A 6146-nucleotide genomic window follows, 5' to 3' on the forward strand; every position below is an offset into this window, starting at 1 on the left:
AAACTCATAACTCTCCCCTCGCCGGCCCTCAGCGTTAACACTTTCATTCCTCACCCGGCCCTCAAATAGCCCCGGCTCACTGGCCCACATAAATCAACAAAAGGTTAGCAAGAGGCACAGGGCGACACCTCCGCTTCATATAGAAACTCCATTATTGGAGTTGTCACTGTCTCCAGTGCTGAATAATGATGTTCCAGTGGCTGTTTTTGTATTGGCCAAGCACTTCCTAATGCAACTACAAGGCCTGAACATGCCCACAGACAAGAAGTGGCCTGATTTATAAAAGAATGCTGTTGGTGTAACACCTTCAATTCTAAAGGGCCAATATGTGGGTCTCTATAAGTGGGTCTCAGTACACTAGCTGTGTTTAACATTAGCATGAATGATTCATAGTAGATACTGAATAGGGCATACTGAATGCTGACTAATTGATAAGGTATACCGAATAATTAAAAAAAGGGAAAGAATAATGAAAATACTGAACAATAATAAATAAATACTGAACAATTCATAGTAGATACTGAATCATTCATAGTGCTAATGGCTGCTAAATATTTCAAATATTTCAATATTTTAAGTCAAAACTAATAAATTACAGTGAATACTGAATAATTAATGATGGATACTTAACAGTTTCTTTTTGAACTTTTGCTGGATAATTTAAGGCAGATACTGAATAATTTAAAGTAGATGGCAATGATAAATAGTGGGAGCTAAATACGATGTAGTAGATGCTAAATAAATAATAGCAGACATTGAATCATTCATGGTGGATGCTTAATGTTGCATGAAATGCTAAATAATTCATAATGGATGTTAAATAAATCATAGTAGATGCTGCAAAATTCATAGTGGATGTTAAATAAATCATAGTAGATGCTGCATAATTCATAGTGGATATTAAATAAATCATAGTAAATGCTACATAATTCAAAGTGAATATTAAATAAATCATAGTAGATGCTGCATAATTCAAAGTGGATATTAAATAAATCATAGTAGATGCTGCATAATTCAAAGTGGATATTAAATAAATCATAGTAGATGCTGCATAATTCAAAGTGGATACTGAATAAGTTGCAGTATATACTGAATAATTCATTTGTAGATGCTGATTAATATTTTAGTGGGTGTGGATTAATTTATGCTAGATATTAAATATTTCACAATATATACTAAATAATTTTTAGAAGATGGTCAGTAATTTACAACAGATGACGAATGAGTTACATTAGATACTGGGTGATTCACAGTGGGTACAGAGCAATAAGTCTGAGTGCTAAACTTGCAGCGTAAAGAGGAAACAGAACGATGGTGAGATTGGGGAAGGTGATACAGAGGAGAAAGGAGGAGAGAAATGAAATAGAGAGACTGAGAAGTGTGTGAACATGAGCAGCGTTTGATGTCTTTTGAGGACTTCCAAATGCAGAGTAAAGAGACAGGAGTGGCAGCAATCAGGAGAGAACGTTGAGCTGGACACACATCCTAGAGCCGTTCTTTGCCTTAGGGGAACAAGAGGAAAAAAAGAAAAGAGGAAAACCCATCATCTCCCCTCCGACAGATGGAGGCAGGATGACCTGGGCCCGCAACAATGTTGCCAAAACTGTGCCTGGATCGTCTACCAATTAAAATATCAAAAGAGATCACTGTAGCTTACTGACAGCTGTTTCAATTGTTTGCACCTGCTTCTTTGGCGTTACACATGCGTCTGGAGCGGATTATTCGCACTCGTGCTGGCCACGTTTCACCTTTCTACAAGTGATTTACCGATTTACCCCAGCGGACCATCCCCTCCACTCCTGCTCCCAACCCAAGAGCATATCTCAGCTAATTGTGTTGTCCACTGTTCTTTCTCTAAGAGCCCTGATCTGCCTCTTATTTACCCTTAGAAACCTTGAGTTATTGATGTCAATTAGGGTCAGATTTGACTTGCATTACATAATTACTAAATCCTCACATTAAATAAATCATTACATTCAATAAATCATGTATCTGTTGATGTCTTCTGTTTGTCTTGACGTCAAAAAAAATCAAAGAGCGTGGAGACTGTACCTACAACTTTAGCCTAATTCATATCATCATAAAATATCTTCTATTTACAGGCATCTGGCTTGAACGTGTAGAGTCTGCTGATTACAATTAGATGGACTACATATTTAGTCTTTTAAATGATATGAACCTCTGGGATACTGACTGTGCCATAGCAACAACCCTGATAAAGCAGATGGGTTCATTATCAGCACAAGAAACTTAGTAGAACAGAGCTGGTCAAACAGCCCCTTTTCAGGTAGTAAGCTTCCATACAGTTGAGATGCTTTACTGCTCACTGTTAGTGAAACTGATTAATTGGTGTTTCCTTTCAGTACAAAATGCTGTACACTGTACTTGCACTGGCTGTTGATGTGACTGGTAGGATTAGCTACTGTTAGCATCCTGAAGCTACGCCTGTTTCCACTGGCTCATAGCTGCAATTTATTTAATTATATTTGTCAATTTATAGCTGAAAATGTAACGATTTGTAAGTAGGTATTAAATATATGCTACTTTATTAATAGCATTGTTTTTTATGCAATATAATTTATTATTATTATTATTATTATTATTATTATTTTTACTATTATTATATAGTTTATCAGTATTTCTTTGTTCGATAGTTTTTGCCCAGTCATTTCTATTCCCTTACTAATAGTATAGTAACTTCTGTACATAACATTCTGTACATAGTAACATCTTTTAAAAATGATTTAAAAGATAAATGCTATAATGATCTTATGATCTTGTTTATGCACCTCTATTTGTCTTCTGTAAAGCATTTGGAGCTGCATTTACATAGGAGGATGCACCACAAATAAATCTCATTAACACTATTATTAACACTTGTTATTGTAATGAAAAATTGATGTTGTCATTGTTGAGCAGTTAGACTAATATGTCGCGATTCAATTTTTTAAGGAGAAATGTGTTCATTAAAAAAAGAAAAACAATCTATAATAAATAAAAACAAACAAACGGAAAAATAACACATGAGTTAAAAACAGTCCAGTGCTGGCTCAAAGTAATTGTGTATGACCCAGCATGTCAGCTTATACTGACAGTCAGTTTAACCCAGTGTGAGTTCTGTTCCTTGGTGACCCAGTGTTGGGGTGTAAAATGATCTAAATTGGGTTGTTTTTAGCCCAGCACTCCACGTTTCTGACTGAAAAACAAACACTAATTTAACGTGTGTTGGTTTGAAAGTGTTCAGACATAAATGTGCCCTTAGAAGCAGATCCTAGGTGTGGCCTACTGCACCGTGAGTACTGTTAGGGTCAGAAATGGCTCACCATTTCCGCTTCAAGCCCTCGCTGCCTCTGGTCGCAGATCGCGGGCCATGGTCGTGAGTGGGAAAAGGACGCGGGTGCGCCGAAGTGCAGCTCCGTCGGAGCGGAGAGGGTCCGGGCTGTATGTAAAGAGTAAAAGCAGAGGAAAAGGTGGCTGAATCCCAGGGGTGTTTTTTTACATTTGTGATTGACTTTTCAGCACACTTGCGGAGGATCTTGATAAGCCTGTGAAAGCTGAACTCTCAGACAGGGCCGAGCAGATAAAGGGGCTTTTGTCCCCCCCTTCCCCCAGCCCTCCCTCCGCCTCCCCCGCCTCCCCGGCTGCCGGTGCCCAATCCCTCTGGAAACCCGTCTGGTTCCTGGATGGATAGAGAAGAAACAAAGTCGCCCTAATAGAGCAATCCAAAGCCCAGCACAACAAACCTGTTATTCTCCCCTGCCTTTTCTTTTTTTTCCCTCCACACAGCGCTAAAGAAGCCCGGCCAGGTTCCAGTGCTCACACTGTTATTCAGCAAAACTTACAACGTGGTCATCCAGCGTTCACCGGCTTTGGGAGGAGAGCGGCAGTAAGGCAGAGTTGGGACTGGCCTATACTGGGAGGCCGGGCGGGGAATTCCAGCTCAGTAACCGCTCTTAGGTTTCCTCCGAGTGTGTCAGGAGAGTGCTAATGAAGTGAAGGCGAGACTGTCCGGGCAGTGCGTGTGTGTGTGTGTGTGTTCGTGGACAGGTGGTGAGCATCCTGGACCCTTTGTCCGGAGGCATCTGTCCACAGGGGGACATCAGCTCCAGCTGGCCAGAGCAGCACCTGGATGTGAAACACTGACTGGAGATCAGTCTTCATTTCTCTTGTTCTTTCTCTCTCTTACTCTATCTCTCTCTCTCTTTCACACACACACACACACACACACACACACACACACACACACACACACACATCCCCAGCAGCTGCAACCTAACACACAGCATCTGGCCCTCTCCTGTGTGTGTGTGTGTATGTGTGTGTTTATTACAGGAGGGAGAGCCAAAGAGGTCGTAACACCCTGTAGAACACAATCTAACAATATTTCAAGATGTAGCCCCACCCACACAATCTGATTGGTTGAACAGGTTTCTGCGTGATACCAGATTTGACCACCTTTTGAATGGTCCGTATAGAATCAGTCAGAGACTGGAGGAGGTGTGCTATTACACCTCACATGACCTACTGCAAACTGAATCACTGCCATGAAAACAGTCATAGCACATAACACACCACCTCCAGGGTTCTACAGGGAAGTGGAACTAGTGGGTTCAGCTCTCCAGCAGCTCTACCTAAAAAGCTGGAAACCAGGAAACACCTAAACCTTATCCATTCCGTACTGGTGTGCAGTCAGAATTACAGCCCCAAACCAATCTGTCCTTCTTTCTTCCTGTCCTTCTGTCTTCAGATCTGTCTTTCTTTCTCTCTCTCTGTCTTACAGGCCTATAATTGAACTTGGGTACAGCTGCTGCCAAGTGAATTGTTTGTAGCTGAGCTAGCTAGATTAGGTAATGTAGCACATTTCAATGCAGCACACCGCTGGACTCTGCACCATGCCTGTCCCTCACGCTTCACTACCGCCCAGTAAACAGTGAAAGCATTACCATGCATGTGTGTGTGTGTTTTTTGTGTGTGTGTGAGAGAGAGAGAGTATCTCCGTCCCAGCTTTTTCTGGTCTGAACCAGGGCCAAGAGTCAGAGGGTTAGCTTCCTGAGACTGAGAACTTCCTGTGGGCAGCTAATACCTGCGTACACCCCAGAGAGAGACAGAGAGAGACAGACAGACAGAGAGAGAGAGAGAGAGAGAGAGAGAGAGAGAGAGAGAGAGAGAGAGGTATTGGCAGTGCCAGTGTTAGCGCTGGCAGAATGCTGTTGTGTGGTGTGTGTGTGTTTGTGCGCTGTGCCAGCTTGTGTGTGTTTCTGTATTTTTACCCAGGTTCCCTCTGGACCATGTGGATCAGATGTTTTTTTGACCATTGTCGGAAGGCCTGATGCGAAACTCTACCTGCCACTCTGACGGTGTGGCGGCGCAGGTGTCTCCCTCGTGGCCCAGATTAAGAGCAGTCTGTGTAAACACTGATGCTAATCTGGGGAGAGATTTTGTTTGGATATTTGTGAAAGTTCACACAACAGAGACACGTATCGTATCGGTTGGCTCTGATAAGGCAGTTTGAGTGAGATGAGATGCAACTGCTCTGAAACCGTTGGTTCTTTGCATCTCATGGAGAACCAAATTTCTCACTTTTCCCACAGTATGTTTGATGTGCTGTATTTCCAGCCTCGGCCCATTCAGTACATATATGGGGATGTAGAGGCTGTTTTCCAGTCATTTTGTGTAACAAGACTGAGCACATTTGCACTGTTTCCTCTGAAAGAAATGGAACAGACCTATTCAAATGCAGCATTCTCCTTAAAACAGGCTTTTCCACTGAAGCAAAAGCAGACATGCAAGCCACGCAAGCCAAGTCATGGTAGTGCATCCACAATGCTTGACTGGTTAGCTTGTATGTATTGGATCATGAGCATGTCCTTTCATTTTCCACACTTTGGCATTTTCATCACTTTGTCAGAGGCTGATCTTGGTCTCACCAAGTCCATAAAACCTTTCAGAACTCTTACAATCTGGCCTTCTGATTCTTACAGTTGATGATAATGGTTCAACTCTGACCTGTAGAAGGTGTTTTGGATCTCACTGATTCTTGTTTCTGGGATCTTCTTTAGAACTCTTAAAATATAAATATAAAAAATATCTTTCATCAACTGCTGTTGTTTTCCTTGGTCAGTGTTCAGTGTAGGGTTGTGGGTACA

The sequence above is a fragment of the Salminus brasiliensis genome, chromosome 1, assembly GCF_030463535.1.
Source record: "Salminus brasiliensis chromosome 1, fSalBra1.hap2, whole genome shotgun sequence".
Lineage (NCBI taxonomy): Eukaryota > Metazoa > Chordata > Actinopteri > Characiformes > Bryconidae > Salminus > Salminus brasiliensis.